This window comes from Tachyglossus aculeatus, chromosome 1 (genome assembly GCF_015852505.1).
Source record: "Tachyglossus aculeatus isolate mTacAcu1 chromosome 1, mTacAcu1.pri, whole genome shotgun sequence".
Taxonomy (NCBI): domain Eukaryota; kingdom Metazoa; phylum Chordata; class Mammalia; order Monotremata; family Tachyglossidae; genus Tachyglossus; species Tachyglossus aculeatus.
Window position 1 is genome coordinate 109894638 of NC_052066.1, and position 26289 is coordinate 109920926.

General features: G+C 41.7%; 2 non-coding genes across 2 annotated transcripts; one reads left to right on the forward strand and one right to left on the reverse strand.

Annotated features, from left to right (window-relative positions):
- Nucleotides 1-1623: 1623 nt before the first annotated feature.
- On the reverse strand, nt 1624-1761 carry LOC119934312. The gene has a single exon (XR_005452907.1). It is a non-coding gene; the product is annotated as a small nucleolar RNA SNORA7 (small nucleolar RNA).
- Nucleotides 1762-6615: 4854 nt separating this feature from the next.
- Nucleotides 6616-6753, forward strand: LOC119936897. Its single transcript, XR_005453873.1, has one exon. It is a non-coding gene; the product is annotated as a small nucleolar RNA SNORA7 (small nucleolar RNA).
- The last annotated feature ends 19536 nt before the right edge of the window (nt 6754-26289 follow it).

The following is a 26289-nucleotide window of genomic DNA, read 5'->3' on the forward strand; positions in this document are numbered from 1 at the left end:
AACTTGAAATTATATGATTGCATTTTGTTGGGGAAGCAAGAAATAGCAAGTGATCATTTTCATTTGCCATAAAGGGCCACTGGGAGGAATTTCAGCTGCTGGTACTTGTTGACAGAGCTGGTTGTGACACCATTTATGTCCTTCTTGGAGATGGAATAGTTGTCAAGGGACTGAAGGGGAACTACTTCAGAAACACTGTGTGGTGGGTTGATTTGGTAATTCATTTCCCAAAAGACAAAGGCCTTCAGTTTCTAAAGTCGTCTGTGAATCAAGGCAAAGTGAAGTTTTTTAAATGGTAGCCCTCTTTGCCTCTCTCACTCAGACTGCCTTAAGAAGCTGTTTTGAAAATTCAAAATTCTGCCTTTGTGACACTCATAAGTTTGTCAACATATCTACGGAATTTTGCTTGTAAAGTTAGTAGTAATTAAGGTATTCATTGAGATCCCACTGAATGTAATCAATGCTCTGTACTAAATGCATGGGAAAGTACAACAGAAGCAAGAGAGATGTTCCCTACCCACATTCAATCAATCAGTGGTATTTATTGAGTGCTTACTGTGTGCAGATCACTCTACAAAGTTCTTGGGAAAATATAATAGAGTCAGTAGACATGATTCCTGCCCTCATAGAGCTTGCAGTCTTCAAGTGGAATTTAGAAACTTACATTCTAATTGCAGAGACAAGCATAAAATAACTTACAAATAACATAATCAGAATAGATTTATAGTGCAATAAATTATATACCTGTGAATAAGTGCTGAGGAAGGGTACAAATAATTAAATACGTAAGTGTTAGAAGCAGTTGATGGTTTGATATGACGTGGGGTGTTGGGACTTAATTTGGGTAAGTTTTGTTGGATGAAGTGGAATTTTAGGAGAACAGTGAATATGGGAAGAGCTGTGAGCTGCCCAATTTGGAGAGGGAGACAGTTCCAGACTAGTGGAACAGTGTGAACGAGGTAACCAAGATGGGAAGGTTGAAAAAACCGAGATGTTGCTAGAAGACTAGGCTTCTGAGGAGTGAAGTGAGTGAATTGGAGAATAGCAGGCAAAAAATGCCAAAGTATAAGATGGGGAGAATCAGTGAAGAGCCTTAACACTGATTGTGACTAGTGCTATAATAGCCGGTGTGTTCATAGAAGCCTGAATAGCTAGGATCTATAGGCATTTTCATCTGGTTTGTCTTTTCCTAGTTTCTCCTCCTGTTTCTTCATGAATGTGCTGGCGGTGCCATAATGTTGCTTCTCTCTTAGCTGGGTGCTTCTCAAATGTGCCAGAAATATTCTTGTGAGAGGAAGGTGGGGTGGGGGTTAGGCAAGGGAGTGTCCCTTAGAATAGCTGAGGTTTAAAGGAAATGGGGGCAAGAAACAGAAATGTACTCTTGTCTTTTCTGATGCTGTTGAGTCATCTCCGACCCAAGTGACTCCATGGATACATCTCTCCCATAACGCCCCACCTCCATTTGCAATCGTTCTGGTAGTGTGCCCATAGAGTTTTCTTGGTAAAAATATGGAAGTGGTTGATCATTGCCTTCTTCCTCACAGTAAACTGGAGTTACTGAGTTTACTGTGAGAGCCTTTGACTCTCTCCCATGCCACTGCTGCCCAGCACAGGTGAGTTTTGACTTGTAGAAGATTGCCTTCCCCTCACTAGCCACTGCCCAAGTTAGGAATGGAATGGTGATGCTTCTACTTGACATTCCCTCCCGTAGCTGAGACTGGTAGAGTATTGGAAACTCTCCAGGTGCAATCCTGAGAGGGGAGAAAGGTAGTACTGTCATCATATTCATGGCTAAGCTGGTACTGAAAGCCTGCCAGTGAAGCATTGTTACCATGTAACATTGGAGCTCATGACTTCAGTCTGTTGTAATGGAAAGAGTGAAAGGTCAGAAAGACCGTATTCCCATCCCAGCTATTTCACTCTACTGCTGAGCTACCTTGGGCAGGTCACTTAAGGTCATATTGCCCGTATCTGAAAATGAAGTTAACAATGTCTGTTGGTTTCTTATTTCTCAGGGTTGTTTTTGGGAGGATGAAATGAGATCATTGATGTTAAAGTGCTTTGGGAAAAGTAACATGCTTCATAAATTCAGAATTGTAGGTGCTAATATTTTATTATGAATTGGAAGATGAAAAGAGTATAAGAATTTTGTAGGGTTGGGGCTGGGCAGGAACTGGCTTTAAAAACTGAACCAGGCCATAAAGCCACCATATTGGCACTGCCCTGATTGGAAACTCTCCCATCTTACTAGAGATTGGGATAAGCAAGGCTAGGGATCCAGATCATAAAGTTGGGGACTGATCAGCCTATGTTCACAGTTTTAGTAGCAGCAGGGCAAGAAGTAAATGAGGCAAGCATGGACTAGTGGATAGAACATGGACCTCGGAGTCAGAAGGAACTGGGTTCTATTCCTATTTCTGCCACTTGTCTGCTGTGTGACCTTGGGTGGGTCACTTAACCTCTCTGTGCCTCAGTTACCTCATCTGTAAAATGGGGATTAAGACTGTGAGCCAAATGTGGGACAGGGACTGTATCCAATCTGATTAACTTGTATCTACCCCAGCACTTAGAACTTCGCTTGACACACAGTAAGTGCTCAATAAATGCTATTACTATTATTGGAGCGCCCAGATATGTTTGTGGCATATATGGAAGTGGGAAGCAAGTGGCTTAAACCTATGGAGTTCAGTTAGAAGTCAAGAGGAAGATGGAAAATGAAGGTATTCAAAGGTAGACTGTTCCTCAATTCTTCCAGAAGCCAGTTTCCTGAGTGGATTTTGCGTACCGAGAAGCAGTGAATTGGTAAGAGCAAAGAGGCTGTTGGCGTGCTGTGATTTTAGTGTAAGAGCTGAGTGTTTGGGAGCCACTGGGTGATCTGTTTTCAGATTGTGTTGGGAAACTCTGTGTGGGGGCCGGGGGAGCAGCTGGGCAGCCTACGTAATTACAAATGAGGAGGGGGGAGATGGAGCTGAGCCACTTATAACAGCCAGAGCACAGTGACCTTCCTAAGTACTTTACAGGGAAGCCCATGAGCTCCCAAGGGACATCAGGAGAAGGCCTAGATCCTGACATACTCCAGGAGCAGAGCTGAAGTCCTCCACGAGAAGCCAGCCCCATCAGCTCAGACATAAACAAGCCATTGAAGCAGCCTGATGGGAGATGATCCCTGCTTCAGTTCAGGTAATACAAAGATGATGAAAGGTCAGAGCAAAGCCTAGTTTCTACTGGGAGGAAATGGAGTGTTTTACATGCAGTATTGTGCAAAGAGACTGTAGAGTATTAAACCAATCAAACATGTTTGCAAGCATTCCAAATTACAGGCAATGGGAATTCTTTCTTTGCAATTCCAAGGCATCTGAGTTTTGAATGTGCTGGATCTTTAGCCAAATCCACATGGGTGCATGGGGCAGGAATATTTTTAGAAAGAATGAGAAAGCAGAGTGACCTAATGGAAAGGACATGAGCTTGGGAATTAGGGAAACTTGATTCTCATCCCACCACCCGTTGTGTGATTCTGGGCAAGTCACTTAACATTTCTGCACCTCATTTTCTTCAACTATAAAAGGGGATTCAATGCCTGTTCTCCCCCCCTAGTCTGTGGGACATGGCCTATATCCTATCTGCTTATGTTGTATTTACCCCAGCACTTAGTACAGTGTTTGGCACCTTACTAATAGCTAATAAATATAATGATCATTGTTAATTTTTCTCACGAAAAATCTGGTAATGATGAATACTCTGGTGTGGGAATACACTGGTCATCATCATCATCATAATTATGGTCGCCGTTAAGTGCTTAATATGTGTCAAGCACTGTTCTAAACACTGGGGTAGATACAAGGTAGCAGGTTGGTTACAGTCCCTGTGCCACATGGGGCTCACAGTTTTAATCCCCATTTTAAAGATGAGGTAAATGAGGCCAAAATAGGTGAAGTGACTTGCCCAAGGTCACACAGTAGATGATAGTAATTGTGACATTTGTTAAGTGCTTACTATGTGTCAGACACTGTACTAAGCTCTGGGGTAGATACAGGTAAGAGGGTGGTACACAGTGCTGTCCCACATAGGAGGGCTCACAGTTTTAATCCACATTTTACAGATGATGTAATTTAGTCCCAGAGAGGTTAAGTGATTTACCCAAGGTCACACAGCAGACAAGTGACAGAGCAGGATTGGAACCCAGGTCCTCTGACTCCCAGGCCTGTGCTTTTTCCATTAGACCATGCTGCTTCTGAAAGTGACGGAGCTGGGATTAGAACCTATGTCCTCTGACTCCCAAACCCATGGTGTTGCCACTAGGCTATGCTGCTACATCATCATCATTAATGATATTTATTTAGTGCTAACCATGTGCAGAGCACTGTACTCAGTGCTTGGGAGAGTACAATACAACAGAACTGGTAGATATGTTCTCTGTCCACAACGAGCTTACAGTGTAGGGGGCAGACACAAGTTAGCTTCTCAAGGAATCTGCCCCAGCCCCGAGTACATCCCACCATCCTAATATCTGAGCATTTCTCTGATTGGCAAATAGATGTTTGATATTAGGTTTTTTCCAAATTCTCCCTTCCAACTTGTTCTCTTTTCATGGACAGCATATGCCAGGAGATTCTGATGGTTAGGTTAATCAAGAGACACATTATTTCTCAACCAAAAGCCCTGTCTAAATGATTGCAAGCAAATATAGCTTTTCTTGCTAAACTGCACTCAAATTCACCAGCAGCACGTAGTGCTATCATTCCTGTTATCATAATCAATCAATCAATCAATAAATAAATAAATAAATGAATACGATTGAATTTATTGAGTGCTTACTGTGTACAGAGCACTGGATTAAGTGCTTGGGAGAGTACAATACAGCATACTTGGTAGACACACTCCTTGACCACAACAAGCTTACAGTCTAGAGGACTGTAATCAAATCTAATAATAATAACAATAATAATAATAATATTTATGAAATGCTTACTATGTGCCAATCAATCAAGCATATTTATTGAGCATTTACTGTCTGAAGAGCACTGTACTAAGCGCTTGGGAGGCTTCAAGGCCCTAGTGAGATCTCATCTCCTCCAGGAGGCCTTTCCAGACTGAGCCCCTTCCTTCCTCTCCCCCTCATCCCCCTCTCCATCTCCCCATCTTACCTCCTTCCCTTCCCCACAGCACCTGTATATATGTATATATGTTTGTACATATTTGTTACTCTATTTATTTATTTATTTTACTTGTACATATCTATTCTATTTATTTTATTTTGTTAGTATGTTTGGTTTTGTTCTCTGTCTCCCCCTTATGAACTGTGAGCCCACTGTTGGGTAGGGACTGTCTCTATATGTTGCCAACTTGTACTTCCCAAGCGCTTACTACAGTGCTCTGCACACAGTAAGCGCTCAATAAATATGATTGATGATGATGATGATGAAGTTGGCAACATATAGAGACGCTCCCTACCCAACAGTGGGCTCACAGTCTAGAGGGGGGAGACAGAGAACAAAACAAAACATAGTAACAAAATAAAATAAATAGAATAGATATGTACAAGTAAAATAAATAAATAAATAGAGTAATAAATAAATAAATAGAGTAGTAAATAAATAAATAGAGTGCAGAGTGCCAAGTACTGTACAAAGTACTGAGGAAGATTCAAGGTGATCAGGTCAGACCCAGTACCTGTCCTACATAGATCTCACAGTCTAAGGAAGGAGTACAGATATTTAATCTTCAATTTATAGATGAGAAAATGGAGGCACCCAGAAGCTAAGTGATTGACCAAGGTTGCACTGCAGGCAAGTAGCAGAGGTGGGTTTAGAACCCAGGTCGTCTGGCTCCCAGGACTGTGCCCTTTCCACTAGGCCATGCTATATTTAACCAACTGTTGTGTTGTTTGTATTAGTTGCTGAATAGAACTGTTGATGTTTCTGTCCATAATAATAAAATAATAATAATAATAATAATAAAAATTGGCATTTATTAAGCACTTACTATGTGCAAAGCACTGTTCTAAGCGCTGAGCACTGTTCTAAGCACTGAGCACTGTTCTAAGTGCTGAACTTAAAGAACTATTTCTTAGTAGTAGTTAGTAATAGTAGTAGCAGCAGCAGAGTGGCCTAGTGGATAGAACACGGGCCTGGGAGTCAGAAGGACCTGGGTTCTAATTCTGGCTCCACCACTTGTCTCCTTTGTGACCTTGGGCAAGTCCCTTACCTTTTCTGTACCTCAGTTACCTCATCTGTAAAACGGGGATTAAGAGTGTGAGCCCCATGTGGGAGAGGGACTGTGTCCAACCTTGTATCTACCCCAGTGCTTAGTACAGTGCCTGGTATGTAGTAAGTACTTAATAAATACCATTAGTAGTAATAGTAGTAAAGAGCACAGGCTTGGGAGTCAGAGGATATGGGTTCCAATCCTGCCTCCAACACTTGTCTGCTGTGTGACCTTGGACAAGTCCTTTAACTTCTCTGTGCCTCAGTTACCTCATCTGTTAAATGGGAATTAAGACTGAGCCCCACGTGGGACAATCCAACTACCTTGTATCTACCCTAATGCTTAGAACAGCACTTGGCACATTGTAAGCACTTAACAAATGCCATAATTATTATTATTATTATTAGAAATCCCCTCTCAGGGTCGCACCTGGAGAGTTTCCAGTACTCTACCAATCTCAGCTACAGGAGGGAGAGTCAAGCAGAGGCATATACATTCCATTCCTAGCTTGGACAGTGGCTAGAGAGTGGAAGGCAATCTGCTACAAGTCAAAACTCACCTGTGCTGGGCAGCAGCAGCATGGGAGAGACTCGAGGGCAAAGACTCAGGTTTACTGCAAGGTAGGAGTCAATAGTAAACCTCTTCCATATTTTTATCAAGAAAACTCTATGTATACAGTACCTGAACGATTGCAGATGGAGTTGGGGCATTCTTGGAGAGGTGTCCATGGCGTCGCTATGGTTCACAAATGACTCAACAGCATACGACAAGACACTTTAGTAGTAGTAGTAATATAATAATAATAATAATAATAATAATAATAATAATAATAATAATAATGGTATTAAGTGCTTACTATGTGCAAAGCACTGTTCTAAGCGCTGGGGAGGTTACAAAGTGATCAGGTTGTCCCCCATGGGGGCTCACAGTCTTCATCCCCATTTTACAGATGAAGTAACTGAGGCACAGAGAAGTTAAGTGACTTGACCAAAGTCACACAGCTGACAATTGGCAGAGCCGGAATTTGAACCCATGACCTCTGACTCCAAAGCCCGTGCTCTTTTCCACTGAGCCACGCTGCTTCTCTAAAGTAGTAGTAGTACAGATTTATTACTCTATTTATTTTACTTGTACATATTTACTATTCTATTGATTTTGTTAATGATGTGTATCTAGCTTTATTTCTATTTATTGTGATGACTTGACACCTGTCAGCATGTTTTGTTTTGTTGTCTGTCTCCCCCTTCTATACTGTGAGCCCATTGATGGGTAGGGACCATCTCTATATGTTGCCAACTTGTACTTCCCAAGCGCTTAGTACAGTGCTCTGCACACAGTAAGCGCTCAATAAACCCAATTGAATGAATTAAGTGCTCACTTTGTACAAAGCACTGTACTGAGTGTTGGGAGAAAAGAGAAGGGTGGAAATTAAACATGGTCTCTGTCTCTCATGGGGCTCACAGTCTAAAAGTTCAAATGAGGAGAAGGAATTGGAGACCGAAACAACGGCAATGATGAACCACTAAAACACAACACAAACAGACAAAATAGGCTCAAAGTCTTGGCAGCAATGGAGGAATCCAAGAGCTTGCAAGTGGGTGGTGGTAGCAGGGACCTTCAGTGGCTGGAGGGAAGGTGATGTTTCCATGGTGCTTTTCTTGGGTGTGATGGAAGAATCCGAGAGCATGCAGGAGCAGCTTTTATATCCCCGGCCTGGCATGCAAATATGAACTTAAATTTAAAAGGCGACTTGGCTATTTGAACCTGCAAATAGTAAACCATTGTGATCTTGTAATTTTCATATGACTATTTACTGCCTTTCGTTGGATTCCATATTTCCCAGCTATTCTTTTCAATCAGGCATGCTTCGTAATAAGTGAGCAAATCTAACTTAGTATATTGACCTGGAATTCCTGAAGCCGAAGCTCCGAATGATAGTACAAGTGGAAGTAGAGTTCTGCAACTCCAAAATAGCCATGGAAAAGAGCCCATTACTTAGTCACCTGAGGATTCATGGTAATCCTGGTCAATAGGGAAGAAAAATGAGGAGGAGGAGGAGCAGAGGAGTAGCAGCAAAAGGAAGAGGGAGAGAAGGAGGAGGAGGACAAGGAAAGAAAAGAAGAAGAGGGGGAGGATGACAGTGAGGAAGAGAAGGAAGAAAAGGAGCAGGAAGAGGAGGATGACAAGAAAGAGGAGGAAGAGGACCAGAAGGGAGGAGGACAAGGAAGGGAAGGAGGAGGGAGAGCAAGAGGAGGAGAAACAGGAGGAGGAAGAGGAGGGCAAGGACTGGGAAGAGAAGGAGGAGGAGGAGGGCCTGGAAAGGCAGGAGGAGGAGGAAGACAAGGAAGGGAAAAAGAAGGAGGAGGAGGACAGAGAGGAGAGGAGGAGATAGCAACATATAATCAGCTCTGCTATTCAGTTTACCCAATGGGAACTCTTTTACCAGAATCCAGTTCTCCCTAACAAAATGTAAGAGGACTGAATCTGAGGAAGCCCCAGAGGCATTAGCTCTGAGATAATATAGTGCTTTGCATTTTGGAACTACCTAAAGAAATGTGAGCTGAATTACAATAGGAGCATTTGGAGAAATGTTGACTTCAGCACAATCCAAGAATGTGCAACAGTATTCTGTATACTATTCACAAATTAAGGAGAACATAGTGATTTCATTAGCAGGAAAGTATAGTTTAGTATCCTGGCACTGTGATTCTACGTGAATTTCTCTCTAGAGAATGGTAGGATCAGAATCTGGCTGAGGCATACCAAACAGACTCTTTGGTAATATGTGAGCGCTGGCAGTATGTGAGATGAACCATTCCCTCCCTAGACACAATTTCACATTGCCCAGGGTATGAGAAATAAGCATACCCTTCCCATCCAGGGTAATTGAACACAGTTCCTGTCCCACAGGGGGTTTACAGTCTAGGTAGGGGAGAGAACGGGAATTGAATCCTCATTTTAGAGGAAATGGAGAAGAAAAGTGGCTTGCCAAAGGTATCACACAGCAGGCAAGTGGAAGAGCCAGGATGAGAACTCAGGCTGATGGATTCCCAGGCCTGTGCTCTTTCTACTAGGCCACACTGCTTCTCATTAGGTCAAGCCCAAAATCTCCCCTTCATTTTCCCATCTCCCTCTGATCCCCACATCTACTCTCTCATCCTTCTTAGCCATCCCTCCAGAGATTTACTGCATTCTTCAACATCAAACCTCTCCATCTGAACTTCCAACTCCTACTCTTCCCATCTTTTTAAAGCACATATGCTCACTGTTCTTCCCTTCCTGACCACCATCTTCAACCACTCACTCTTTTAGGGCTCCTTCCCCTCTGCCTTCTAACATATTCATGTCTTCCCAACCCTAAAACACCTTTTCACGATCCCCACTGCATCCTCCAGCTATCATCCCATCTCCCTCCTCCCAGCCAACCAAGCAATCAATGGGTGGAATTTATTGAGTGTTTACTGTGTGCAGATTATACTAAGCACTGAGAAAAGTATAACAGAATTGGTAGAAGTGACCCCTGCCCTCCAGAAGTTTACAGTCTACAGGGAGAGACAGACATTAAACCAGATTTGGAATAGCGGAAAGCCTTTCCCAAATCCCTCAAATGGGTTGTTTACACGAGCTACTTTTAACTTCTTTCTGGTATCTCCCTTATGTATCTCCCTGTGATCCAGCTTTCAGCCCTGTCACTCCACTGAGATCATTGACCAATAACCAATTAACTCCTTCTTCCCAAATTTAATGGACTCAACTCTATCCTAATCCTCCTCAACATTTGGGCTGTATTTGATGCCATGGATCACTCCCTTCTGGATATACTACCTAATATTGCTGTTTATTTTTCCTGATAGTCTTCTTCTATTTCTCCTATCTTTTTAGCATATTCCTTTCAGTCTCTAGCCAACTCTTCCTCTGCCTCCCAGTCTCCAACTCTGGGTGCCTCTCAAAGGTTTTTCTGAATCCCCTTCTCTTTGCAATCTAAATTCAATCTCTTAGGGTGATCATCCATTCTCATGGCTTCGATTATAATCCCTATGAAGATGATGCCCAGATCAACCTCACTAACTATGACCTCTTCTTCTCATCAAGCTGGCATTTCCAGCTCCCTCCAGGGCATCTCCCAGCTCCACCATTTGTCTGCTGTGTGACCTTGAGCAAGTCACTTCACTTCTCTGGGCCTCAGTTCCCTCACTGTATGATGGGGATTGAGACTGTGAGCCCCATGTGGGATAGGGACTGTGTCCAACCCTATTTGCTTATATCCACCCCAGCACTTAGTACACTGCCTGGCATGTAGTAAGCACTTAACAAATAGCACTTAGTACACTGCCTGGCATGTAGTAAGCACTTAACAAATACCACTATTATTATTATTAGAGGCTATCACACTGGCATGTCGTGCTCGACATGCTCAACATGTTCCAAACACATCTTCCCTCTCACATCCTTTTCTACACTTAACTTTCCCATCACAGTTCACAACCCCAGCAACCTAGACACTATCCTTACCTTTTTCCTTTTAATCCTCATATTCAGATCTATCACCAAATATTGTCAGTTCTTTCTCCACAACATCTCCAAAACTGACTTCTTCCTCTTCATCCACAGTACTACTATTCTGGCCCAGGCACTGGTCACATACCAACTTAACTACTCACTGGTCTTCCTGCCTCCAGTTTCTCTCCTTACCAGTCCATACTCCATTCTGCCCCTAATAATAATGGTGGTACTTGTTAAGCATTTACTCTGTGCCACACCTGTAATAATAATTAGAACCCAGTCAGAGGACCGGGGTCCCACATTTGGTTCTGCCAATTACTTGCTGTGTGATCTTGGGCAAGTCATTTAACTTCTCTGAACCTCATTTACCTTATCTGTAAAATGGGTATTAAATTCTCCTCCTTGTAACTTAGACTGTGAGCCCCATATGCGACAGGGAATGTGTGCAACCTGACAACCTTTTATCAACCCCAGATTTTAGTACTGCGTGGCACATAGTAAGTATTTAACAAATACCATAAGGGAAAAAAATGCTTGATTGCTTGATATATTGTAAGAATTTAACAAATACCATAGAAAAGTGCTGGGTTAGATATAAGATGATCAGGTTGAACACAGTCACTTCCCCACATGGGGCTCACAGTCTAAGTAAGAAGGGAACAGATATTTAATCAAAATTTTGCAGATGAGTAAACAGAAGTGCTGAGAAGTTCAGTGAATTTCCCAAGATTATACAGCATGCAAGTAGTAGAGCTGGGATGAGAACACAGGTTCTCTGTCTCTCAGGCCCAGGTTCTTTCCACTAGGCAATACTGCTTCTTAAAAACCTCCAGTGGTTTTCTTCTCTCCCTCATCATTGGACAGAAACTCCTTACCATTGGTTTTAAGCCTGTGAATCAGCTATCCCCTTCCTATTGGGTGTCACACTTCTACCACTACACACCAGTTCGTACACTTCATTCCTTCTAAGCAAATCTACTCACTGTGCCTCATATTCATCTCTCTTTCAACTGACTTCCTGCTCAGGCCCTGTGGCCTTCCTGGTAACTCCCTCTCTATTCACACCCAGCAGACCACTGCTCTTCCCATCGTCAAAGCCCTTTTGAAATCACAACTCCTCCAGGAGGACTTCCCTAATTAATTTATCTTATGCCCATCATATTTCCCCCCAATTGCTATTTCATCTCTTTTGTATCCCCTAGGAATTTGTTTATTCACACTTGTGTATTTTCCAACTAGACAGTCAATCAATCAATGGAATTTCTTTTGCACTTATCATTTGCAGAGCACTAGACTAAGTGCTTAGGAGAGTACAAGGAGTTTCAAGTGCTTAGGAGTCAGAGGTCATGGGTTCTAATCCCAGATCTGCCACTTGTCTGCTATGTGACTTTGGGCAAGTTAAATAATTTATCTGTGCCTCAGTTATCTCATCTGTAAAATGGGAATTGAGACTGTGAGCCCCATGTGGGACAGGGACTGTGTCCAACTTGATTACCTTGTATTTATCCCAGAGCTTAGAACAGTGTTTGGCTAATAATAAGGGCTTAAAAAATACCATAATTATTATTACCATACAACTTTTGTGCATATATTTAAATTATTTGGTTTCCTCTTACTGGTATTTTAATTTTGTATTTGTCCACTCTGCTAGATTGCAATCTCTTAGAGAGCAGGGATAATGCTTAATTTTATTGTACTTTCCCAAGAGCTTAGTACAGTGCTCTGCTCACTGAAGCACTCAATAAATATTTTTGATTGATTGTTTGATCAGTGCCCTTCCCTCCCCTGAAACAATGGAGAGTATGATGGACAAGGACAATAAATTGTGGTGGAGGTAAGAATGAAGGGACATCCCATTCATTCAGTCTTTGTGGACCTAATAATAACAATAATAATTGTAGTAATTGTTGAGGGCTAAAGTGTTCCAAGCCCTGGAGTAGATACAAGATAATTAGGTTGGGCACAGTCCTTGTCCCACATGGGACTCACAGTCCAAATAAGAGGGAGAATGGTATTGATTAAGCACCAATTTATAGATGAGGAAACTGAGGCACAGAGAAATTAAGGAACTTGCCCAAGATCATCCAGCAAGCAAGTGGTGAAGCTGGGATTAGAACCCAGATGTCCTGACTCATGATTCCATGCTCTTTCCACTTGGCCACACTGCTGATGATTTCAAGTTGGGCTCTAGAGTGTAAGCTCCTTGTGGAGAAGGAACATGTTTACCAGCTCTTAAATTGTACTCTCTCAAGTGTTTAGTACAGTGGGCTGCGCGTAATAATAATAATGATGGTATTTGTTGAGTGCTTACTATGTGCCAAACACTGTACAAAGCACTGGGGTGGATATTAGCAAACCAGATTGGACACAAATCTTGTCCCAGTTGTTGCTAACAGCCTTAATCAAGTGCTCATTAGTTTTTTTATGGTATTTGTTAAGTGCATACTATGTGCCAGGCACTTTACTAAACACTGGGGTAGATACAAGATCATCAGGTTACACAGTTCATGTTACACACGGGATCACAGTCTTAATCCCATTTTACAGATGAGGTAGCTGAGGCACAGAGAAATGAAGTGACTTGCCCAAGGTCACGCAGCAGACAAGTGGTGGAGCCAGCATTAGAGCTCAGGTCTTTCTGACTCCCAGATCTGTGCTCTATCCATTAGGTCACGCTGCTTTTCTACGATTGATTGATTTAGTGATTGCAACACCCCTCTCTCCCCCTTAGAGGTCCTGATGGTGTAAGGATTTCTTTAATAGTGGAGGCCCAGGGCAAGTTCAGTTTTCCCTATAGTGAAGAAGACCCTTCCCCCTAGTTTTGGAGTCCATAACTTAAGTGAGACATTGGAGGTGGAGAGGATCCTGAGGAGAACACAGAAAATGCTTGCAGAAAAATTATTTAATCAAGTGACGAGCATGCTGACAAAAACCTGTAAACATTTTTCAAGAACATGAAGCAGGGAGGAGGAGGTGCTGCTTAAGAAGCAGGATGAAGTTTTCTGCTGTGGCTTCAACTCTCTGTCATGGCCCAGGAATCTCGGGTTGAGCCCCTGAGTCATGATTGACACCAGAATTTTGGACTCCAACCAATGGGAACCGTTAGCAAATATGCAAACCTGAAGGGATCCCTTCACCTCTGGGTCCACTTCTGCTCTGGAGTACTCATCTGTAACTTCTGGGAGAAGGTCTTGGGTGGTGAAAACTCCCAGAGGAACCAACCTAAAGAATGTCCAGTCAAGCTCCGTAAACAATGCCCTGTTCTTCTGACCATACTCTATATCACCCTAGAAGTCTCACTTCATCCGCTCACTGCACCAGCCTTGTCCATCTCAGCAACTGGAAATACCATTATCAGAAACGTAATTGCATTTCTGCAGAAAGACTGGAGTCCCAGTGGATAATCTGACATAATAGTCTATGATAGATCATCTCGGACAACATAGAGCGAAAAAGACACATACCATTCTAAGGCCAAAGATTATGTAACTCTCATGCTGGTCTCTCCATCAAGCTTTCTGTCACCAGTGGGTTTTGTTCCAAATGCAAGCAGGGGATTTTGTAGCATATAGCATACCTGCTGGGAAGGTGAAATCACTACATGGCTCAGCAGAAACGTGCCAGGGTGAAGAGGCATTGAACAATAGCCCTGTCAATTCACTAGCCCATACGGACAAACTGCCACATAGGTGAAATTCAATAACTGCCCTTAGCATTTGCCATTTGCATTTTTCCTTCCCTTAGATTTGTTTCAAAAATTCTTCCTATGGATTTCTTAGCTTTAACTTGTTTTGGTTGTATTTGTGTTCCTTGTAAAGTACAGACTGCTTTCTATATTAGAGATATTTTAGTGATGCATTAGACATTTCAGATCAAATGAAAGGAACATTCTATGATTTACTGACCGAAATCATCCCAAAATTCATTACGTATTTGATTCTGAATTTGGATCTCATGTATATGACCGGAGCTCCATATTGATTTAGGGGTCTCTGCGGTTGGAATAATTTACACCATTGAAATATTCTGCTGGTAGAGACACCCTACAGTGGACAAACACGAGGACTAGGTCAGCCAAAAACCCGCCCCACACCTTTGGTCCAAGCTATGCCTCATCCCACTGATCTATTAATGCAGATGTGGAAGATATCCTGAACCTTCCCACCATCTGTTTTAGAAGATACTAGAATTCCCATGAGATTAATTTTCATATGTAAAGTGCCATAAATCACTCTCTTATCTAACACTTAGAATATAGACTACAAGGGCCAGGTGGGTATCCGGATTCAGGTTGGGAACTCATCTTGGGACCCATATGCTGGCTGATGAATTTCGAGTTTAAAAAGGGAAGAGGGGCTCTTGGTTTGTTTCTAATCTGGTCCTATGTGGCAATTTGAAATAAATCATTCATTCATTCAGTCAGTCATATTTATTGAGCACTTTCTACGTACAGAGCACTGTATTAAGTGCTTGGGAGAGTACAATACAACAACAGTCACATTTCCTGCCTCTAATGAGCTTACAGACTATAGCAGGGGAGACAGACATCAATACAAATAAATAAAATTACAGATATGTACATAAGTGCTGTGGGGCTGGGAGTGGGGAAAAGCAAAGGGAACAAGTCAGGGCAACACAGAAGGGAGAGGGAGATGAGGAAAAGTAGGGCTTTGTCTGGGATGGCCTCTTAGAGGAAATGTGCCTTCAATAAGGCTTTGAATGGGGAGAGAGTAATTGTCTGTCAGATTTGAGGGTGGAGGGCGTTCCAGGCCAGAGATAGGACGTGGGCTAGGGGTCAGCAGCAAGACAGGCAAGATCAAGACACAGTGAGAATGAAACTAGAAACTGAGTGAATAGATATACAAATTGCAAGAGCTATCTTGTGATTTCTGTCACTATTACATGCAGAAGGAGTTCTAGATAAGAATCATCATTCTAGCTCTTGCAGTGATAGCCGGAAATGCAATGATGGAGAATGAAACAGTTTTCCGAGGACCTAGTGAGATGAGAAAATGCAATTTAATTATGATGTCTAACTGCCTCTGGTGAATCTGAACAGAAATGACATATTTTTGTTGCATTTTTAGAAGGCTTTTAAGCTTTCAGATGACTTGCAGGGGATGGTGCCCTGTTCTAAATGTAATTTTGTTTTTTTTTTATTCTCCCAGGAAGACTTATTGTGCAAAATTTTTATTCTGAAATATATCAGAACCATAAAGTTCCAAGTGGAATTTTAAATAGTTCAAATAATTATTTAACAGTAGTGAATGTTGAAGGCTGTTAGTGACTGACCTAAATTGGAGTGTACTAAAGAGGATGTTTGCAACAAAAAGTGTACATGAAATATGATTTTTCCATATTTAATAGACCCAGAATTCACATTTAATACTTTCATATGGTCTGAGTAATGTCCCCACACTGATTTTGTCCTGATTTCCTACTAACTGTACAGCAAACCTTCGACAATGGCTCATTGATTTATTGTGAATGTAGCAATAGGTTTATAACTGCATGAATCATATAGATTGCTCAATTCACCACATGCCTTAATAAAAGTTTCACTTTAATAAAACAGAGCTAAGGCAAATATTTCAGTTCTTGCCTGACATTCCTTATACATTACCCCGCCTCAGGAAATTATTGCTATATATTTTACAGCAGCTACAGTAGGTTGGGGGACTGGGATTAGAACATACTAACTACTGTGACATTTAACAGAACTCCCGTGTTTATAGTTAACCCTCACCGTTACAGACTAAACAGTGTGATTCTTGACTTGATCTTTAAGTTCTTCTAATGCTTTCCTTAGTTGTTTTTCAGTCACTGAATGGTATTAGTCTTCAGTGATCTGTCAATGCCCATGATGAAGGTTGGCATTAAAAATAAAGTGAAAATGAATTTTATTTTGGTCAGTAAGTCAGTCAATCATATTTACTGACCACTTACTGTGTGCAGAGTACTGTACTAAGTGCTTGGAAGAGAACAGTAAAATACACATTCGCTGCCTACAATGAGTTTACAGTCTGTTCCCCTCTCCTACCCCACTTGAAAGGGAAATGGAAGGGTATTCAGCTCATGTAAATCCATGCTAGCCTGGTGATGAGGTGCACAATGGGGAAAATTCTTCCTTCCGATCCTATGTAGTGACACAAGGGAGCTGTGCAGGCAGCTGCCGTAATAACTGCTAGCTGCAGGAGTGAATCAGGAAAATAATAATAATAATAATAATAATAATGGCATTTATTAAGCACTTACTATGTGCAAAGCACTGTTCTAAGCGCTGGGGGGGATACAAGGTCATGAGGTTGTCCCACGTGGGGCTCACAGTCTTCATCCCCATTTTACAGATGAGGGAACTGAGGCCCAGAGAAGTGAAGTGACTTGCCCAAAGTCACACAGCTGACAAGTGGCGGAGCCGGGCTTTGAACCCATGACCTCTGACTCCAAAGCCCAGGCTCTTTTCCACTGAGCCACGCTGCTTCTCTTCCACATGAAATGGGACTAATTGGATTGAATGATGTTAAATAATTATTTGCATTCTGGACAATTTATTGCTGAGAACCTCAGAGAAATATCGGTATATATTTATATTCATTCCATAATATAAGATAAGATGCAGAAAATTTTGCCCATCCTTTAATTCAGAAATCATAGTTGATGATGACCTTTTAACAGTGTGGGTGGGTATGACTGATGAGACCAAAGAGTGGTTGCCAAACCCTTTCATATGTTCTGCTGTTAAAGATTGCACTGCTGAATTTACTTCTCTGTGTCTCAGTTCCCTCATGTATAAAATGGGGATTGAGACTGTAGGCCCCATGTGGGACAGGAACTGTGTCCAATTCAATATGCTTATAACCATCCCAGCACTTAGTACAGTGCCTGGCACATAGTAAATGCTTAACAAATACCACAATTATTATTCTCATTATTATTATTATTAATATCATCATTGTGGCTCAGTGGAAAGAGCACAGGCTTTGGAGTCAGAGGTCATGGGTTCTAATCCCAGCTCCGCCAATTGTCAGCTGTGTGACTTTGGGCAAGTCACTTAACTTCTCTGTGCCTCAGTTGCCTCATCTGTAAAATGGGGATTAAGATTGTGAGCCCCCTGTGGGACAACCTAATCACCTTGTAAACCCCTCCCAGTGCTTAGAACAGTGCTTAAGTACTTAATAAATGCCATCATTATTATTATTATCATCATTACCATTAATAATAATCAGTCCATCTATTATTCAGTGGTGTTGATTGTACACTTACTGTATATAAAGCACAGTACTTGGGAGAATATACTAGAGTTAGATATGATCCTTTACCATCCTCGGGGGAAATCGACACTAAAGTAATTCACAAATAAGAGGAAAGAGGAAAAAAGAATGCATGACTGAGCTCGTTTTGGGAAAGGAATATGTATACCAACTTTGTTGTACTCTTCTAAGCACTTAGTACAGTTCTCATGGACTAAGTGCCCAATGAATACAATTGATTGATTGATTTTAGATTGAGTTAGTGTTTAATATGGTATATAAAATATGTACATTAGAGCTATGGGAAGAGTTAGTTTGCAGGGATTCAGTTGACACAAGTGCAGAAGAAGTTGAGGCCATAGTGGAAGCTGGTCGTTGAGAAGAAGAAGAAGGCGAGGGAGAAGGAGAAGAAAAAGTTTAAGAAGAAGAGGGAGAGAAAGAGGGAAAGGGAGAGGGGAACGGAGAGGGGAAGGGAGGAGAAGAACATTTAAGTGCTTACATGTGCCAAGCACTGCACTAAGCACTGGGCCACATAAAAGATCATTGGGACAGACACAGCCCCTGTCCTTCATTGGGTTCACAGTGTAAGTAAGAAATAGAGCAGGTATTGATCCCCATTTTACAACTGCAGTAACTGAGACACAGAAAAGTTTAGTGATTTACCCAAGAACACAAAGCAGGCAAGTGGGAGACTGGGACTAGAACCCAGGTCCTCTAACTCCCAAGTCCATTCTCTTTCCACTAGACTGTAAGGAAAGAAGAGTTAAACTGGGAAAGGCCTATTAGAAGGGATGTGGTTTCAGGATTTTGAAGATGAGGAGAGCTGTGGTCCATTGGATTTGAAGGGAGCAGGAGTTCCAAGAAGAGGGTAGAACATGGCCAAGAAATCAATGAGAGGAGACATAAGAAGAAGGCCCAAAGTTGAGGTTACCTTGGAGAAGGTGAAGAGTGTGAGTGGAAAGTAAAGGGAAAAGAAAATGGATTGATCAGAAGGAGAGAGTTGATTGAGGCCAAAGCCAATTTCTGCTTGATGCAGAGAGGGGAATGAGTCACCATTGCAGGTTCTTGAGAAGTGGGTAAATGTGCTCAAATTGATGATTTGGAAAGTACAGTCCAGGCACCAGAGTGAAGTATAGGCTGGAGTTGGGAAAGACAGGAGGCAGGGAGGTCAGGGAGGAATCCTTATTTCATCCTGCTACCTGGATCATTTTTCTAAAGAAAAGTTCAGTCCACATCTTCCCACTCCTCAAGAACCTCCAGTGGTTGTTCATCCAATCAATCAGTCATTCAGTGGCATTTACTGTCCATTTTCTGTGTGCAGAGCACTGTACTAAGTACTTGGGGGAGTACAAGACAACAGAGTTAGCAGATATGTTTCCTGCCCACAAGGAGCTTGTAGTCTATAGAGGAGCATTAAGTCTATATCCACAGCTACTTCAACAGAAACTCCTTAAGACCAACTTTGAAGAACTCAGTAAGTGTGTCCTCTCCTTCCTTACTGCACTGATTTCCAACTACAACTCTGCCTGTACACTTAGCTCTCCTAACACCAACTTATTCACTATACCTTGATCTTCTCTATCTCATCACCTACCCCTTGCCCATGACCTCCCTTTGATCGGGAACTTTCCGTTCATATACAACAGACATCCACTTACCCCATCTTCAAAGTCTTGTTAAAACACATCTCCAAGAGACCTTTCTAGAGGAAGCCCTCATTTCCCCAGAGGAAGCCCTCATTTCCCCTAATTCCTCTCTTCTGCCTCACTTATGCATTTGGATCTATACTTTTTAAGCCCTTTTTTATGATGGCATTTGTTAAGCACTTACTATGTGCAAAGCACTGTTCTAAGTGCTGGGGAGGATACAAGGTGATCAGGTTGCCCCACATAGGGCTCAGTCTTAATCCCCATTTTACAGATGAGGTAACTGAGGCTCAGAGAAGTTAAGTAACTTGCCTAAGGTCACACAGTAGACATGTGGCAGAGCTGGGATTAAAACCCATGACCTCTGACTCCCAAGCCTGTGCTCTTTCCACTGAGCTATAGATATGCGCTCCACCCTCTCCCCAACAAGCACTTATGTATGTATCCATAATTTATGTTAATGTCTGTTTCCCTCTGTAAACTATAAGCTCCTTACCGATAGAGAACGTGTTTACCAATTCCCATTATATTGTACTCTCTCAAGCATTTAGTATTGTGCTCTGCACACAGTAAGCACTCAGTAAATACCAACGATTGGCTTATTGATATAGTAGTCAAGACAGGTAATGGCAAATGCCTGAACCAGTGAAGTGGACATTTCATGGAGAGGAAGGGTATATTATGGAGATGTTGTGGAAGAAAAATAGAAAGGATTTGAAGATAAACTGTATATGATGCTTGAACAGTGCTCTGCACACAGTAAGCGTTCAATAAATACAGTTGAATGAATGAAAAGGTAAGGAGGAGTAGAGAATACTTCCAAGTTTTCCCACAAAGTCTGTTCCTGCTTTGTTTCTTCTTTTTTGAACCCTGATCTCCCTTATACCTCTACTCCAAGTTCCATGACTTCTGCATATCCGGAAGACCTCAGTGCATTTCTCCCTCATAGGTTTTGCTTCATTCAAAGACTTTGTCCTGTGCAGGAGTATGTGGCAGGGGTGTAATTTGCATAACAGGATCTTGGTTGGATTATGAGTGTGTCTGGGCATACCACCAAATCTACTAGTCCCCAGGAAAAGAGACTGAATTATGACCCACTTTAACACCACATCCCCTACAATTGAAATAATAATAATAATGATAATAATAGCTGTGGTATTTGTTAAGCACTTACTGTGTGCCAGGCACTGTATTAACGCTGGGGTGGATACAAGAAAATCAGGTTGGACAAAGTTCCTGTCCCTCATGGGGTTCACAATCTCAATCCCCATTTTACATATGAGGTAACTGAGGCCCAGAGAAGTGAAGTGACTTGTCCAAGGGTACCCAGCAGACAAGTGGCAGAGCAGGGATTAGAACCCATGACCTTCTGACTCCCAGGCCCGTGGCCTATCCACTATGTCATAGTGCTTCTGTATGACATCTGACTGTCATATGACACAATCTGATGCCACCCCGGCCACACCTCCCAGTATGGTGAATGAAACTGTGCACTAGAGGCTCTGTTCCATCACCTCTGCCATGGGGGCCTTGTAGCAAGCCTTATAGCAGGGCTTCCACTCCCTGTCCCTACCACACATGTTCCCACAATGACACTGTCTCCTCTGCCCCTGCTGAGGGACAGCTCCAGAAGAAAATCCCACCTTCCTCTTTCCCAGTGCTTCCCCCTGGTCACAACACTGGGTGACTGCAATTTAAACTAAGACAGTAGGTCAGCAGCTGACCTCAACTTCTCATTTATCAGATTGTCTTGTGGGATTTCACCTGATTACCTCATTACTAGGGAAGCAGGAGGATGTAGTGGACAGAGCATAAATCAGGAAGTCAGAAGGTCAAAGATCATGGGTTCTAATCCTGCCTCTGCCACTGGTCTGCTGTGTGGCCTTGGGCAAGACACTTCACTTCTCTGTGATTTAGTTACCTCATCTGTAAAATGTGGATTGAGACTGTGAACCCCACATCATTTGCTTGTATCCAGCCCAGCACTTAGTGTATATATATATATATAGTATATATATGTATATATGTATATGCATATACATATATACATATATATAAAAATTATATTATATATATATATATATATATAATGACATTTATTAAGTGCTTACTATGTGCCAAGCATTATTCTAAGTGCTGGGGGGAATACAAGGTAATCAGGTTGTCCCACATGGGGCTCACAGTCTTAATCCCCATTTTACAGATGAGGTAACTGAGGCACAGAGAAGTTAAGTGATTTGTCCAAAGTCACACAGCTGACAAGTGGTGGAGTCAGGATTAGAACTCACAACCTCTGATTCCCAAGCCCGGGCTCTTTCCACTGAGCCATGCTGCTTCTCACACTGTACTAGTGCTAAGTACAGTAAGTACTGGCACATAGTAAGCACTTAAAAAATACCATAATTATTATTTTTAATTATTATTACAAAGTGTACCAACCAGTCCTGGAACTCTGGGTGGCCAGAGCAGCTGTTTGAGAGTCCTGTTGTCTTCCATTCTTTCCACAAGTCCCACCCAGAACTGAGTTGATATGTACAGAGCTTGGTTTCTGGGAGATTGACATCATTCTAGAAGTTTGTTGTTTGTGATCTTGTGGTGCCACTTGATGTGTAGAGAGTACTATTAGTCTTGTCCTAGTTCGGGGACTTTGGCTGAGATATCTGAACCTCAGTCTTGGCATATGTCAAATGAGAACAATAATAATGATGATATTAATATATTATTAATCATTATTTTTATTTTAATAACTCCAAGGAATGATGAGAAATAATGCATTCATGTTTTTGCAGCATCTTGCAAGTAAAATGTGAAAACTAATGCTGATTAGCAATAATGAACCACTTCTTCTGGCCACTGGAAATATCTGCTGTTGCCAGCAAATAACATTTCCTTAAGGGTTCTATTTGTGGAATTTGTTTAAGGGAGCTGTAAAATCTATTTTGTCCCTCTTGCCCCCGTGAAACCACTATATATATTCCAGGAATTTAGTGAGGTGTTTATCCTAAATTACGTACAGGAAAATAGTCCTAGGAAGGTTTGTCCATTCACTGCATATAAAGAGATTACTTGAGCTAGAGGAAATGTGGATGGACGGAAATTTGGGTGATTAATTCTAGGTTCTAAAATGTCTTATAATTAGGCCAATTGACTTTATTTTTCAAACCATTTTGACCTTTATCACAGGTGTGTGTGCGTGTGTGTGTGTGCTTGTGGCCATATAGAAATATAGGTATCTATGTATATTCATGCAGCTCCCCTATGAATCAACACTTACCTTGGCAGGAGAGTTTGCATATGCCAGTGAAGCTTAGTGCTGTGCCACTGAGAGATATTCTCTCACTAGGGTTACCCATAATGGAAAACTCTAAGCCAAAGCAACAAAGTTGATTCACCTGTGTTGGGCAGCAGTGGCAAAGAGTCAATGGTGGATTACCAAGTGATCAAAATGTTGATCAAAGACAACAGCAGAGACTTAGTTTTTTTACTATGTGGAAGAAGGCAATGGTAAAGCACTTCAGTATTTTTTTTACCAAGAAAATTCTGTGGATACACACACCAGAGGGACGACAGAAGAGCAACGATAGGAGGTTCTGGAGAAGATAGAGTCCCTATGTATTGGAAATGACCCAACAGCACTTGACAATAATAATAATAATAATAATGGCATTTATTAAGTGCTTACTATGTGCAAATCACTGTTCTAAGCGCTGGGGAGGTTACAAGGTGATCAGGTAGTCCCACGGGGGGCTCACAGTCTTAATCCCCATTTTACAGATGAGGTAACTGAGGCATAGAGAAGTTAAGTAACTTGCCCAAAGTCACACAGCTGACAATTGGCAGAGCCGGGATTTGAACCCATGACCCCTGACTCCAAAACCCGTGCTCTTTCCACTGAGCCACGCCGCTGCACGATGACATGCATACATAGCTGTCCCTAGTGTTTGAAGATGTTGTTCCTTATGGTCAGATTTTATTAGAATGTGCAGTGTGAGAAAGAAACCCTTCCACATAATGGGCTGATAAAGATTTTGCTTTGCTGTCCTGTTACATTTATTACCCCCAATACTTGATATTTGCTTCTCTCCCTCTAAACTGTAAGTTCGTTGTGGAAAGGGAACATGTCCACTAATTCTGTTATATTGTACTCTCCCAGCATTTAGTACAGTGCTCTGCACCCAGTAAGTGCTCAAAAAATATGAATGACTAATTGATCTCTGCCAATCAGTCAATCAATGGTATTTATTGATCACCTACTGGGTGCTTAGCACTGTACTAAGGGCTTGGGAGAGCCCAGTACAATAGAGTTGGTGGACACATTCCCAGCCCACAAAGAACCTACAGTCTAGAGGGGAAGACAGACATTAAAGTAAATTATGGCTAGATACATAAGTGCTGTGTAGATGTGTTGATAAATCACAAATTACATTGTAAATCCTTGGACTACCTTAATGGACTACTGTATTCTGGGTGCATCAGCACTAGTCTGGATACATTTCTCCCACCTTAGATCATCATCATCATAATCATTGTTAATGGTATTAATTGAGAAACAATTAATTGAGAATTAATTAGAGAAGCAGCATAGCTCAATGAAAAGAGCACGGACTTTGGAATCAAAGGTCATGGGTTCAAATCCCTACTTCGCCACTTGTCAGCTGTGTGACTTTGGGCAAGTTAATTAACTTCTCTGGGCCTCAGTTACCTCATCTGTAAAATGGGGATTAAGACTGTGAGCCCCCTTGGGACAACCTGATCACCTTGTAACCTCCCCAACACATAGAACAGTGCTTTGCACATGGTAAGTGCTTAATAAATGCCATTATTATTATTATTATTATTATTATTATCATCATTATTATTATTAATTGAGTATCTGCTGCATGAAGACCACTGTACTAAGCACTTGGAAGTCCATCATCACTCCACTTAATCTGGCTTCCTGCTTATGTAAAGATACAAAAATTAGAAAGAAAAAAGTTTTCCAAATGTGATGTGAGAGCCCATAAAGCATAGTTTTTGTCTACACTATGTGCATTCATATAGGAACGTTAAGGAGTAAAATTTAAATGCTATTCTCTTTAGGGTTTTTTTATTCTCTTTTTCAGGAGCAGGGGGAGAATTCTGGTATTTCAAATTTAAATTTCAGGCTCCTAAAGGAGCCTACCGAAGTTTATGGAATAAGCAATCCCAGGCCACATTCTAGTGGCAAATATCTGGACAAAGAAGAGAGTGAAAAAAAATAAATAAACCAATCTAGCAGGGTTTAGGACCGAGGCAAATTCAGATTGGTGAGTAGCTCTTACAACAATTTCCAAAATGTTAGTGCCTGTGCTCCTTAAATAGACCACATTTTTCTGTGTATCACATACATTTCATCCCACAGAGACTACACAGAAAGGGGAGGTGGAATGTGAATGAAGGCTGGCGCTCTCAGGAATTCTTTCGGACTCGTAAACATCAGCGATATGGTTGGAGCTAATCTAGAATTAAGATTTTTGGAGAGGTGGTCACGCAGTGTGCAAAAAAGATGAATGTTTCTGGATTTGGTGTCTTGGTGCTCTGCTGAACTTCACCCTGTTTTCTGAGAGCAACCAAAAAGCCACTCCAAGGGCTGTTCTGGTTACTATCCACTCTTTCTGTCCTTCGCAGTCTGGTAAAAGGACCGATGCTTAGCTCTTGGCTCCCAGAGTAGACAGTTTACTTCATCAACTACCTTATACCAGCTTTGCCTTTGGGGCCTTCATTATTAATCTCATTAACTAGAGAAACAGTGTTGCCTAGTGGATAAAGCACAGGACTAAAAGTCAAGAGACCTAGATTCAAACCTTGTCTCCATCACTTGTTAGTTGGGTGACCTTGGGCAAGTTGTTTAATTTCTCTGTCCCTCAGTTTCCCAACTGTAAATATCTATTCTCTCTTCTCCTAGACTGTGAGTGGGACAGGGACAATGTCCAATTTTATAATCCCACATCTACTCCAGCACTTAGCACAGTATTTGGCATATACGAAGCACTTAAATGCCACCATCAGTATTATAGTTATTAAAGAATTGTCTACTCTTTTCTTATTAAAAAACTGCCAGTGGGGTTTTTTTGTTGTTTTTTGTTGTTGTTGTTTGTTTTTAGAGATGGGGAGAAAGATTTCTACTAGGAAAGTGTGGTTCTAGGAGCCTGAGCTCTCCTTGGGATGGGAAAATGCTAAATAACAGAAGACAATGCAATTCATAATAATAATAATAATAATAATAAGAATAAGAATAAGAATAAGAATAATGGCCTTTATTAAGCGCTTACTATATGCAAAGCACTGTTCTAAGCGCTGGGGTAAATACAAGGTAATCAGGTTGTCCCACGTGGGGTTCACAGTCTTCATCCCCATTTTACAGATGAGGGAACTGAGGCCCAGAGAAGTGAAGTGACTGGCCCAAGGTCACACAGCGGACAAGGGGTGGGGCTGGGATTTGAACCCATGACCTCTGACTCCAAAGCCCGGGCTCTTTCCACTGAGCCACGCTGCTTCATAACTGAGTGGAGGGCCCAGAGAAGTTGTGGGGCCAAAATAAAACAGAATTCTCGCCTGCCACGTGGGAGGCCTGGGTTCGATTCCCGGCCAATGCAAATTCTGTTTTATTTATATTTATTTATATAATATAATATATAATAATATATATTTATTTATTCTGTTTT